Raw genomic sequence first — 14574 nt, 5'->3', positions numbered from 1 at the left:
GTATGTTAATGCACTCACAACTGATGCATATACCTATGATGTGATGGGTAATCAGTAGAAACACGGCTCAAGGGGACCCATGTAGCACCTATATGGTCACTTTTAATTATCATGCTTATTGAACAAGACTCCAAATTCATGTATTTCATGTTCACGTTTATGCTATGCTCAGTTCATGTCTTTCAAGTTTAAGTTCATGTTATTCAATTCAAGTTAATGTAGTTCACGTTCAGTCATGTCCCAAGTTCACATTTAGTCACGTTTCAGTTCATGTTCATGTCATCTAGATCAAGTTCATGTCAGGTATCCCGTGTCATGAATGCATAATCAAAGTCATAAGCAAGCATAAAATAACTTGACGTGTAATATGGCATAAACTGACATGACTTGAACTGAAACGTGAACTGAACTTGAAACTTGACATGACACGGGATACCTGACAAGTGAACTGTATGTATCCCATGTTAGGTGTAAATACCTGACACAGGATACGTACAGTACATGTGTCCACAGCAGGTGCAAATACCTATGAACTGGCATGTACAATGTGTGTCTACAGCAATTGCAGATACTTGTGAACTGGCACGTATGTTAATACACTCACAGCTGATGCATATACCTATGATGTGATACGGTATTCGGTAGGAACACGACTTTAGGAGACCCATGTAGTACCCATATGGTCACTTTTAATTATCATGCTTATTGAACAAGACTTCAAATTCATGTATTTCACGTTCACGTTTATGCTATGCTCAGTTCATGTCTATCAAGTTCAAGTTCATGTTATTCAATTCAAGTTCATGTAATTCACATTCAGTCATGTCTCAAGTTCACATTTAGTCATGTTTCAGTTCAAGTTCATGTTATCCAGATCAAGTTCATGTCATGTCAAGTTTCAAGTTCAATTCACGTTTAGAGGTGACAATATGTGACACGATCCGTTAACCCAATACGAACACGACATGATAAAAGCGGGTTAGGATTTAGCCTTAACGGGTTCGGGTCAAAACGGGTTGACCCGTTAAGACACGATTGCTTAAAGGGTCACTAACAAGTCATAACTCGTTAGGAAAATTAAATTTACCTTTATACCCTTAGACCTAAAGGGCAAGGAGGACGCTCCACTTTCTTCTTCATGTTCTAAATTTGTTTAGATCTATGTTTTTAATTTTTTATTATATTTGATATTGTAACATTAAGATATTTACATTGTTTGTTTTGTTTATTATATTTGGGATATAATTTTAATAATGAATATTATTACAAATTGTGTGGATCATATTTGTTTGGATTGTAATTTTAGACTTGTAGTTAGTTTTTTTATTTTTATAGATATTATTTATATTTAAATATTTATATAAAATAAATCAAGTCAAACAGGTCTTGTCGTGTCGTATCGTGTCTGTTCAACCCATTAACGTAAATGGGTTGAAATGGAACGGGTTGTGTCGTGTCATGTCAATTTATTTCTTATTCATTAACGGGTCGTGTCGTATCAACCCGTTATCTTACCATATCGTGTTAGGGTTTGAAATTTTGACACGAAATCCTTAACGAGTCGTGTTTGTGTTGACCCATTAAGTGTAATGTGCATACCTTGACACAACACGAACACGACCCGTTAACACGATTTGACACCCCTATTCATATTTCAGTTCAAGTCATATCAATTTATGTCATATTACATGTCAAGTTATTTTACGCTTGCTTATGAATTTGATTATGCATTCATACATTTACTACCATGCATGCATCATTAACTTGTGTGGAAGTTCTTTGTTAACTTACTGATACTTGTATTCAAATCTCACTATGGTAATCCCAATTACCATTTCCTCCAAATGGTAGGAAATGTGTCAGGATTAGGAGAGGAAATGGAGCCTGGCGAATTAGAGGAGGTTGATTAGGCGGCACCGAAGCAACGCAGAGCTTGTGGCCTCCTTAGTTAGATTTTTGGACAGTATTATGGCATCATTGGTCGAGTTACGCGAGTTGCCCGACAAACTAGCCCAGTAATTATATTTTGGCAATCTAATGATGAAGCTCTATGTCCCATACTTTGAAATTACAGTCCCTTTGAGACTCATATTGTAATAATGGATGCTTAGCATTTCAATATGTATGGATTATGCTTCATATATTTGGGATATCTTTAGTTGGTGCATAGTATTACTCAAAGAAAAAATTATCCACTGTGAATATTACATATTGTTAGATGCATACTAGGTGCATTGCATCGTTATTTGTCATGAACGGGGGCAAATAACCTTATGTTGCGTCTCTCGATGCTTCAGATGTTCGTTCGATCTCAAGCGGAATCTAGGGGCGTCACAACTCGCCTAGGGAACAAGTTACTTCCATTGTGCTCTCTTGGGGGTAAACACTTTTAATATAGTGGTGAGTGCCTGGTAGCGAGCCATTTTCTTTCAGTATTGTTCGCTTGGTGGTGATAACTTATTTCACGTGGTGTTCACCTGCTGGCAACACTTTTCTTTTGATATTACTCGCTTGTTGGTGAACACTTGTTCCCCACCTGGTCAGCACTTTGCTCACGACATTGCTCCCCTAGTGATGCACCCTTCGTCTCTTATGGTGCGCACCTAGTGGTGAGCACTTTGCTTGTGGCACCTCGTCCCTCTTGTAAAGGTTATGGCGAGGTTCTGTTGTGCCAAGGGTAACAATCAAGCGGTCAACACCCAGGATTTAATCTGGTTAGGCGTGCCTCATTTGCACAAAAATCACATGTGGGAAATAGATATAACATTGTAGTGAAAACGATATTGGTTTAGTCGGTAATTAGACCTTGCAGTACCTGTGTCTAAAATACATTTCCAAAAACATTACTATCACTCCTCATAAATATTAACTTAGAGTTACATACAACCCAAAATGGAATGTTCGTCGCCTAATAGCTGGCAGACTGATTATAGTTGGTCGCCCCTTTTTAAAAGACTAAGTACAATTTAAAATATGGCATGGAGCCTAAGATAGAGAAAGGTCTGCCTTCAAGGTTTGAGTGGGTTTGGCTCTTCCTCGGGCATCACTCATGGTTCTAACTTTACATCAAAATTTATAATTTCGAGAATGAAACCATAGGCAAATTAGGTAACCAAAATAAAAACTTTTAATAAGAGATAATGCTCTTGAAGATGCAATGAACAGTTCATGTAAATAGTGAAAGGACACATATATGTATGCTTTGGTGATGAGTGTACGAAAGTGCACTGTAAATACACTATTATTGGACTAAAATACTAAAATGTTAATAGAAATCATTGGAATTAATGTGTATTCTTGAATTGAGTTTCTATGTACTTTAGGATACTCCTGAGCAGATTTTTACGTTTAATTTCAGAGTCTATAAAAGAGCAAGTCCAAACCCATTTAAATTCAAAGGAATTTCAAGTGGGCAAGAAGTTGGAACAACCTAAAAACTTTCAACGAGTGTATGACTCTTCAAAATAAGGATAATGATGGGGTTTGAGAGTAATTCGGATCAGAGTCCAAAATGTACTACGAGACAGAATATACATACTTTGGTATTTTAAGCATAACTTTCTACTCAAATATCTGATTGATGCATTGAAAAGCTATCTTAAAGGGCTACACAGTTATCTCTAATAAGGATTTCCAAATTTGAACTCTTGAAGCATGTACATGGCTACAAAGTTGAATCCTAAAATTTAGGCAATTTTGTGTGTGGGAATATGAAGACATTAGGGTTTCTTTTCTACCCTATTTAAGCACATCATTAGCATGAAATTGGAGAGGGCAGAAGAGGGGAGATGGCTCAGTTTGAAAGAGGAAGATCTGAAATTAATTTTCATGACCGCCGTTTGCTCTATTTTTCTCTTGAGATTTTTGTTGTCCATTATATTTATGGGTAACTAAATTCTCAAGTAGGGTTAGGGATGAACTTGCACATTAGATGGTATTTTTAATTTATTCTTGATTTATGTATTTGATTTTCAATTACTAAAACTCTTTTGTTTTATCATTCTCAATTTATTGTTAATGTTTTCTTCTCTAAATAATCATAGAATTTATTTTATTTATAGATTCAGTTATGCTTTTTCTATTGAATGAATTAGCTCTTTGATTATGTTTGGATCAATTATTTATCTATATTAATTTAATTTTTTGCTCAATATCGCTTCCTGAGTATATTGTCGTCGTTGGATTTTCTCAATAGTGATAATAATTTACGTATTTTAAAAGTGGTGAATGATTTTTCTTCGGGTTACATTTGGTTTAATCTTGGTTTATAAATCTATACCTTCCAATTGGGAATTTTGAGAATTGAGTTCCCAATTGAGTTATTCAATGAATTAAAAATAATTAAAATACCAAATTTGTGCAAGGGATTCCCAACGCTTTACTGTTTGCCAAACTTGAGTACTTTTTCCGTTAATCATTTTACTTCATTTTAATTTACATTTAAAATTAATCTTTGTTCTCTATTAATCATTTAATATCTTTCTTTAGTTTCTTTATTCTTTCTACAATTCTTTTAATGTGTCTCTCTATGGAATCGACACCCAAAAACTGTGCTACAACTACCGCATTATTCTTTGGGCGTAATCAAATTTTGGCACCGTTGCCGGAGAGACGGTAGAAGAATTGCTAGATAGTTTTTCTTTTCAGCAGTTTGTAAAGGCAGTAACTTTGTTCCCTCTTTTAGCTTGCTGCATTATTTTTTTCCTTTATTTTCATAGTATTTTTAGTTTTTAGTATTTTGTTACCTTGCATGCACAGATATCGAGACACCTTCGGTAGATTTGCTTGTAGGCCTGTGGAAGAGTTAGAATCAAATTTTTTAAATTCTTTATTTGACAACCCATCTAGTCCTAAAGAAATGAGTGAACACGAAAATCAACCCATTAGAACTCTTCATGATTACAGTCACCCTACACGCACAACCACACCATCATGCATCATGTTTCCAGCTAATACTCGCCAACTGGATTTTAAAACAAGGATGATACAGTTACTCCCTACTTTTCATGGCTTGGAAAATGAAAATCCATATGTGCACATTAGGGAGTTTGAGGAAGTAGTTGTGACTTTTCATAGTCAAAATGCAACTGATGATATTGTGAGACTTAAGTTCTTTCATTTCTCTTTGAAGGATAGAGCTAAGAGTTGGCTATACTCACTGAGACCCCGATCTATTGGGTCATGGAGTGAGATGACTCAGGTCTTCTTTAATAAATTATTTTCCTAACATAAGACCAACGCCTTACAAAGGTAAATCTCCACCTTTGCACAAAAGGATAGTGAGACTTTGTATCAGTCTTGGGAGAGATTTAAAGAGTTGTTGAGTATGTGTCCTCGCCATGGGTATGAGAATTGGCGCTTAGTGAGCTATTTTTATGAGAGACTTACACCTAGAGAGCGTCAATTTGTGAAGATGATGTGTAATTGTGAGTTCTTGCATAAAGATCCTGATGAAGCCATAGAATACCTCAATGAGCTTGCTGAAAAGGCTCACACTTGGACTGAACCTAGTGCTACTGAAAGCACAAATAGGTCACGACTTGTAGAAAACCCAAATGGTGGAGGAATTTACCATCTCAGGGAAGAGGATAGCCTAAAGCTTAAGGTTGAGATGCTCACTAGGGAGCTAGAGGTGTTAAAGATTAAGGACTTAAAGCCAACACAAGTGGCTAATCATGTAGAGTCTTTTGGACCATGTTTTGTATGTAGTGGGGTAGATCACCTCACCCAAGAGTGTCTCACATTTACTAAAATGAGAGGGATGTATGAGGAACAATGTAATGTCTTAGGTATGTACAAGAAGCTTTTTACACCTTACTCTGATACTTATAATCTGGGGTGGCGCAATCACCTCAATTTTAGCTGGAAGTTTAAAATCCAGCCATCTGCACAGCCCCTAGATCATATCCTGCACCATATCATGCACCTTCATCTTCTAGGAGTCCTTTAGAATACACTTTGTACGCTTTTATTGAGGCACAGGGTAAGACTAACCAAAAGTTTGAATCTTTGATTATGCAAGTTGTTGAAGAAAACAAGGAGATAAAGAGCCAAGTATCCAAGTTGATGAGCTCCTTGAGTGTGAATGAGCGTGGCAAGTTCCCTTCTCAAGCTCAATCCATACCCCAAGGTTAACATATGGCTCAAGAAAATTTGAAGGAGGTCAATGCCATTGTGAGACGAAGTGGTAAGTCCTCACACATCCCAACAACTGATAAGCCAGAGGATGTCAAAGAGGAACAAAGCAAAGATAGTGCCAAGTTGCCCAAGGAAGCCGAGGTAATTAAGAGCCCAGTTAAGGTACCATTTCCTCAAACTTTAAAATCTAGTATGTGAACTTTGGATTCTAGCAATGAAATCTTAGAAAACCTCAGGCAGGTAAAGATCAATATTCCTCTTTTACATGTTATTAAACAAGTTCCTACTTATGCAAAAGTTCTCAAAGATTTGTGTACAGTTAAGAGGATGCACCATGTTAAGAAGACAACATTTCTAACATAGCAAGTTAGTGCTCTAATTGAGCAGCGAATGCCTCCTAAATACAAGGATCCTGGTTGTCCCACCATTGCATGTAATATTGGAAATTATGAATTTGGGCAAGCCTTGCTAGATTTAGGAGCTAGTGTAAATTTGATGCCTTATTCTATTTATTTGCAACTTGGTTTGGGTGAAATTAAGCCTACTTTTGTTGTGCTTCAATTGGCTGACCGTTCAGATAAGAAACCAAGAGGGATAGCTGAGGATGTTTTGATCCAAATTGACGAGTTTTACCACCCTGTTATTTTTTAATTTTGAATACTCAGTCGGTTGTTGACTCTGACTTTAAAATTCCTCTCATATTAGGTAGACCTTTCCTTGCTACGGCTAATGCACTTATAAACTGCAGGAATGGCCTGATGAAACTATCTTTTGAAAACATGACCATGGAGGTCAACATTTTCTACATCAATAATCAGCCCAGGGAGGATGATGAGTGCCACCAAACATACATGATTGACACACTCATAAACAAGGGAGTTCACACAACTCATGATTCTGATTCCCCTGAATATTTTCTTATTAATTCTGAGTTTGATACTATGAATGATTCATTTGATGTTGTTGATATTTGTGCTATTTTTTATGAACTTCAAGATTATGGCTCACATATTTGGCAATCGAAATTTGAGGAGCTGTCTAAGAAAAGTGAAAAGCAAATTCCTTCAAGCATGGATAGTCCCAAATTGGAATTGAAGCCACTGCCCCCAAGTCTTAAGCATGCATTTCTCGACCGAGGTGACACTTCCCCTGTTAATATTTCTTCTAAATTGAATGAGGGTAAGTTTAGAAAATTCTGTCAATCGAGTTAGAGGAGTTGAGAAATGATGCTTATGAGAATCCTAAAATCTATAAGACTAAAATGAAAGCGTCTCATGACAAAAATATTGGTAGGAAGACGTTTAAGCCTAATGATCGAGTGTTCTTACATGATTCTAGACTCCATAAGCACCCAGGAAAACTTAGGTCTAGGTGGACCGGCCTTTTTATAATGAAGAATGTTTTTGCAAATGGGGAGGTAGAAATAGAGGATCTTAAGGATGGTCAGATCTTCAAAGAAAATGGTCAACACCTTAAAGTATTAATTGATAGACAAGTTTCGGAAGTGGAAGACATTCCACTTGTGGATCCGGTCTATCAACCTTGACCACACCACTCAGGTATGTTTTTCTTTATTTGTTTTGTTTGTTTTGTTTTATTTTTATTCTCTCTTATTTTCTTTCTTTTTCTTTTTGTTTGTTGTTGTTTTCTTTGTTTTTATTTGCAGGTTAGTTTCATTTTGTCATTTCAGGTTACCATCTTTGGTGCTTAGCAAGCTACCCATGTCACTCATCAGGTGTATTCTACCCTTTTTAGTTATTTCCCATTCAAATTTGATTCTTAAACATTGAGGACAATGTTTTATTCAAGTTGGAGGGTGGTGGTGCAAATTCAGTATTTAAAATGCTTGTTGGAACTCTGTGGCATATTTTCATGTGTCAAGTGACATATTTTCATATGTCAATATTTTTTAATTTTGCATCACACGTGCATCATTTTCACATGTGTACTCATTCTCATTCATAACCATCTTCGTGAATTCACTAAACCCACCATAATCATTTTTTGCTGAAGCATTCACAGATTCTTTAATGCACTCATCCAAGTTTTGTGATAAGATGGTGGTTTGACACATGTAGCTAGAAAACTCTTTTGCTTAAGTATTAGTATGGGTTTTGGAGAGGATTGAGAGCATACAAATGTAATAAATTGTGATAAACGTTCATTGATCTGTTGAATTGGACACTTCCTTTGAGAATATCATTACATGGTTTGTGGTAAGATGGTGGATATACTTGGGATATGATGAATGTCAACTTAGGATCAACGTTTGAGCCTTTCAAGCTAACCATTTCCATCATAGACCCCTAGTCGCCAACTTTGAGCCAATAAACACATGTAACATTTTCTTTTCATATGCTCACATGCATGCCTCTCCACATTGGAGTATAGCTTATACACTTATTTTCCCTACCCTTATTACTTCCAAATGTGTATTAGATGTGAAATTCTTATTTTTTTTTGCACGGAAGAAAAAAAATGAGAGAGACAAAATGGAAGAACATGAGTTACAAGGTGTTCAAGTGAGTGAGCTCCAAAGGCAAAAATGTCATGGCTGGGTAGAAATAGCAAAATACCAAGGTGACATAATTGTTCACCAAATTATAAAAAAAATAAAAAAAAAAAAAGAAGGAAAAAGAGGCATTATTCGATGATCTGAAAAGTTAGAGAGTACATCAAGTGAGAAGTGTGGTCTACTGAGATATTTAATAAGATTCCCTTTGTATGTACTTGAAAGTTTTTGAATCCTTTTTCATTTTTTTCATATAGCCCCGAACCTAAGCCACATTACAACCTTTTGTATTGACTGTTATGATCCTAAGTAAGTTTTTGGAAAGAATGGTTGAATTCTCATTTGTTAGTATTCCTATCATAAGATCAATGCTTGCTTGTTGCTTGTTCATAATTACCTAAATCTCTATGTGATTGTGTGTACACCACTTATCAACTTCATAGAGAGAGCCCTTATACGAAACACTATTATACCCGTGAGTTATGGAGTTAAACATTTTACTTGAGACATTCTTGATGTTGCATATGTCAATGTTAGTGGTAAGATGGTTATAGCTTGGAGAACACACACTTTGTGAATTGCTATAAGTGGATTGATCTTGATGGGTTATTGGATTCCTTAGTTTGTTTTTAATATGTGAATTTAGAAAATGTGAATTGGTGGCCTATTTTAGTGATTCTCATATCTTTCATCTCTTTAGCATAGAAATTGCTAGGGATTAGCAATAAGCAAGTTGGGGGGTGTGATGAGTGTACGAAAGTGCACTCTAAATACTCTATTATTGGACTAAAATGCTAAAATGTTAATAGAAATCATTGAAATTAATGTGTATTCTTGAATTGAATTTCTATTTACTTTGGAATACTCCTGAGCAAATTTTTATATTTAATTTCAGAGTCTATAAAAGAGCAAGTCCAAACCCATTCAAATTCAAAGGAGTTTCAAGTGAACAAGAAGTTAGAACAACCTAAGAACTTTCAACGAGTGCAGGACTCTTCAAAATAAGGATAATGATGAGGTTTAAGAGTAATTCGGATTAGAGTCCAAAATGTGCTAGGAGAGAGAATGAACATATTTTAGTATTTTAACCATAACTTTCCACTCAAATATTGGATTAATGCGATTCTTGATGAGTTGGAAAGATATCTTAAAGGACTACAAAGTTGTCTCTAAAAGGGATTTCTAAATTCAAACTCTTGAAGCACGTAAGTGGCTACCAAGTTGAGTCCTTAAATTTAGGTGATTTTGTGTGCGGGAATATGAAGACATTAGGGTTTCTTTCCTACCTTATTTAAGCACATCATTAGCACAAAATTAGAGAGGGCAGAAGAGGGGAGACGACTCAGTTTGAAGGAGAAAGATCTGAAATTAATTTCCATGGCCGCCGTTTGCTCTATTTTTCTCTTGAGATTTTTGTTGTCCATTATATTTATGAGTAACTAAATTCTCAAGTAGGGCTAGGGATGAATTTGCACATTAGATGATATTTTTAATTTATTCTTGATTTATGTATTTGATTTTCAATTACTAAAACTCTTTTATGTTATCATTTTCAATTCATTGTTGATGTTTTATTCTCCGAATAATCATAGAATTTATTATGTTTATAGATTCAGTCACGCTTTTTCTATTGAATGGATTAGCTCTTTATTATGTTTGAATAAATTATTTATCTATATTGATTTAATTCTTTGCTGCAATATCGCTTCTTGAGTATATTGTCGTCACTGAATTTTCTCAATAGTGATAATAATTTACATATTTTAAAAATAGTGAATGATTTTTCATCGGGTTACATTTGGTTTAATCTTGGTTTATAAATCTATACCTTCTGATTAGGAATTTTGAGAATTGAGTTCCTGATTGAGTTATTCAATAAATTAAGAATAATTAAAATACCAGATTTGTGCAAAGGATTCTCGACGCTTTACTGTTTATCAAACTTGAGTACTTTTTCTGTTAGTCACTTTGCTTCACTTTAATTTACATTTAAAATTAATCTTTATTCTCCATTAGTCATTTAATATCTTTCTTTAGTCTTTTTGTTCCTTCTACAATTCTTTTAATTTGTCTCTCTATGGAATCGACACCCCAAAGCTGTGCTACAACTACTGCATTATTCTTTGGGCATAACCATAATAAAAACTGCTAATAAGTAGGGGTGATACCCGCCCCCTACGGGGCGGGGCCACCCCTCCCCCGCCCCCTGCCCCCGCATATGCGGGGGTGGGGAATTTCTCCCCGGACCCCGCCCCCGCATGGCGGGGCGGGATCCCCCGTCCGTTGGGCCTGGGTGCGGGGGTGGACCCCCACCCGTCTACACCCCCCGCACCCCATACTGGGCCTTCGGCCCAGTACATTTTTCTGGGCCCTAAATCGCCCAGAATCGGTTTTTGGGCCACTTTGGGCCCATAATTCGTTTTTGGGCCATTTGAGCCCATTATTTAGATTAAAAAGTATATAGATTTAAAAACAAGAAAAATATATATATAGAATCATAGAGTGAACTATTACGTTATTAACTAATTAAGTAGTAATCATCACTAAGGCAGTAAGACACTATGCTAAAATATTTTGTTTACAATTATACAAATTAAGAGAACTAATAAACTATTACACTATTACAAACTCCTTTAAAAGAAATAAATATTACAAATTGTACAATTAGCTATTGTAGCAACATTACAATTAATTATAAATTAACAAAATCATAATTTTTCAATTTGATCAATTTGATTTTAGGGTGGAGCCGTAGCGGTGAGTTCACTGAGTGGTGAGTTATGTCGATTGCTGTGAGACTGAAAATCAAGATCATAAAAGTCAATAAGTTATAAAACCTGAAATATTAATAAGTTAAAAATAAAACAAATTAGAATTAAAAATTTATAAAGATGAAACAAAATTTTAAATGCAAAAAACAATTATGGAAGAAATTGTGCAAACCATGACAATGGTGGGTCCAATACAAAGTCATACTGCATCGGAAGTAACCGTAGACGTCGTCTCATGTATCACTATAAGTATTAAATTTGAAATCAAATTAATGAATACCAATTAAATGAAAATAAATAAATTAAAATAAGAAATTAGAAAATGAAATTAAAATAAATACAAGATCCAAACTGATCATCACTATCCTCCTCGACGTCGGCCTTCTTATACTCAAGAACATCCGGAACATGAATTGGAGTTCCCTTGATCCAATTCTGCGTGCAAATCAAAGCCTCCACAGTGGCAGGAGCTAATGAACTCCGAAATGAATTTAATACACGTCCTCCCGTGCTAAAGGCCGACTCTGAGGCTACTGTGCTAACAGGGATGGCCAAACGTGTGTGGGCTATCTCTCCAAGGATGGGATACTTCACGGCATTCACCTTCCACCAACTTAATATATCAAAATCTAGTGATAATTGTAGAATCTCTGCTGCTAAGTATCTGTCTATCTCTGGCTGAGCCTCTATAGAACTCTGAAGGAAGGGGGTCTGCTCATACCTCTCACCCCACTCCAATCTACGTCTTTTCCCAACTTTGTCTTCAGGAAACTGTGAGCCTGAGGCTGAGGGGGTAGGTGTAGGTGCCACAATATTACCACCCCGCAGGATGGAAAACTCATCAAATAATCTAGTAAGGGTTTCCCGAACCCTTGCTGCAATAAGCTCTGCCCATACTTGCCGTACGCAAGGCCCAATCCAAATATCATGCCATCCAACTTATACCTCGGGTCAAAGACGACAGCTACATATAACAAAATATTAGCCTTCGTTAAATCTCCCCAATACTTGTCGTACTTTGTCCTCATAATCAATGACATCTCCCGCATCCTAATGTGACCACCCGCGACCATGTGATCTAATTCTTCTTTTACCCTACATATTTGCTGACATACAACATTGGATGTAGGGTACAAAGTTCCAGATAGCCTAATGGTGACATCGTAAAAAAGCCTCAAAAACTCTACAAAATTAGTTACAATTTTCCAATCATCCTCTCCGGGTTTCCCCAATCCACCGTGATCATCAAAATATTTAAAATATTGGATGTCTTCGTCACCCAATAATGTAAATGCCAGCTTATATTCTTGGGCCGCCTCCAACATTAGAAATGTTGAGTTCCATCGTGTATGCATATCAGTACAAAGGCCCCTCTTAGATGTTAGGCCCGCAGATCTCGCAGCAACCTTGAATTTGTCCAACCTCGAAGGAGAAGATCTCACCCATCTCACAGCAGTCCTAACCCAAGCAATCGAGTCATGAAGATCTCTCAAACCATCAGTGACAATCAGATTCAGAATATGTGCCGCACATCTCACATGCAGACACTCACCACCCATGAGTGTCTTATTTGCCTCTCTAAGATAGGTTTTTAGATGTCCCAATGCAACATCGTTAGACGAGGCATTATCGACTGTGACTGTAACCACTCGAGTCAACCCCCACTCCTTTATTGCGGCCTCCAAGGCCTTTCCAATTGTCTCACCCTTATGATCGGTGATTTTACAAAATTTTATAATTTTCTTTTGCAATGTCCAATGACAATCAATAAAATGCACAGTCAAAGACATATAATTAAAATTTTGGATCGATGTCCAAGTGTCAGTGGTGAGACAAACAAATTGATCCTCCAATTGACCCCTCAACTTCTCCTTTTCAATGTAATAATGTTTTTTTACATCCTTTGCCACCGTGTGGCGAGAAGGAATATTAAACCTTGGTTCCAAGTAGCGAGAATACGCTTGGAACCCTTTCCCATCAACAATTTGAAAAGGTAGCTCGTCCATTATGACCATACGAGCTAGGTGTCTTCTACACTCATCTGGATCATACTTAGTATACCACCTCAAAGTTGCACCCCCACTAGTCTCATCCGCCATTTTTTTAAGTCCAATTTCTAGCCTAGATTGGCTTTTGTCTTGTAATGATCTTAATATTAGACTTTTTTTTACATTGCTCTTCTAAGTGCACCTTTAATTGTGAGGTGCCATATTTCCTATAGTGACATCCATAAATTTTCCCACAATAGTTACACTTGGCTTGGGGGTTACTTGAGTCACCACCCTCTAGTTTGGTGAAATGACTCCAAACTATTGAAGCAGGTTTCTTGTTGGGCTTGGGGGCGGGGCAAGGTGCCGTAGGACTAGGGGTAGGGGTTTGAGTAGGAGGGGTAGGTGTAGGTGTAGGTGTAGGTGTAGGGGTAGGGGTGCCCTCGACCTGGAAAGGAGAGCTCGCACTAGAATCTGCTGGCATATCCATGAACTCAAGCAAACAACAAATCTGAAATTATAGAAAACATAGCAAATATATAATGAACATAAAAAAAAAATAAGTAGAATAAAAAATTAGACCATATAATTCATCAAACAATTGTAAAAAATTTAAAGTCATAAATTTTAGGCATTAAAAAGACACATTAATTATTCAAGTTATAAAAAAACTTGTAGTGGTTTTAGTTATTTTTTATTGTACTATTTTAATTATTTCCCCGAACTCAAAACAGACAAATTTGAACCAACATATTAAGAAAAATGATCACATCCGAGCATATTAAATTAAATAAAAAAATTAAATACAATACAATAAAAATGAAACGTCTAGAAATCAACTCAAAACAAGGGATGAGATGTTGATATGAATGGATAATAATGATTATGGTCGCTTTACAAAAGGATGGATGTCCATATCGATAATGGGCATGCACCATAATTATTGTGTTAGTATGAATGTTCCAAATTTGTTGAGGGCTTTGTCTTGTCACCCTAAATGCTTTCTTTTTACTAAAACATGTTTATGCAAATTCTCTTTTGTGTTCAAATGAATTTGACATTCAAAATATATATATATATATATATATATATATATATTTATAACTTGAAAGACTATAAGGCATAAGCATAGCAACTATATAAATTATAATGAACATAAAAAAAA

The 14574-nt window shown here is 36.0% G+C and overlaps 1 non-coding gene across 1 annotated transcript; it reads right to left on the bottom strand.

Moving 5' to 3' along the window:
• Positions 1-5238: 5238 nt before the first annotated feature.
• Positions 5239-5346, bottom strand: LOC121240127. Its single transcript, XR_005935456.1, has one exon. It is a non-coding gene; the product is annotated as a small nucleolar RNA R71 (small nucleolar RNA).
• Between the last annotated feature and the right edge of the window lie 9228 nt (positions 5347-14574).

This window comes from Juglans microcarpa x Juglans regia, chromosome 7D (assembly GCF_004785595.1).
Source record: "Juglans microcarpa x Juglans regia isolate MS1-56 chromosome 7D, Jm3101_v1.0, whole genome shotgun sequence".
In the NCBI taxonomy this organism is placed as follows: domain Eukaryota; kingdom Viridiplantae; phylum Streptophyta; class Magnoliopsida; order Fagales; family Juglandaceae; genus Juglans; species Juglans microcarpa x Juglans regia.
The sequence above is the reverse complement of the archived record's forward strand: the minus strand, read 5'-3'. Positions and strand labels throughout refer to the sequence as shown.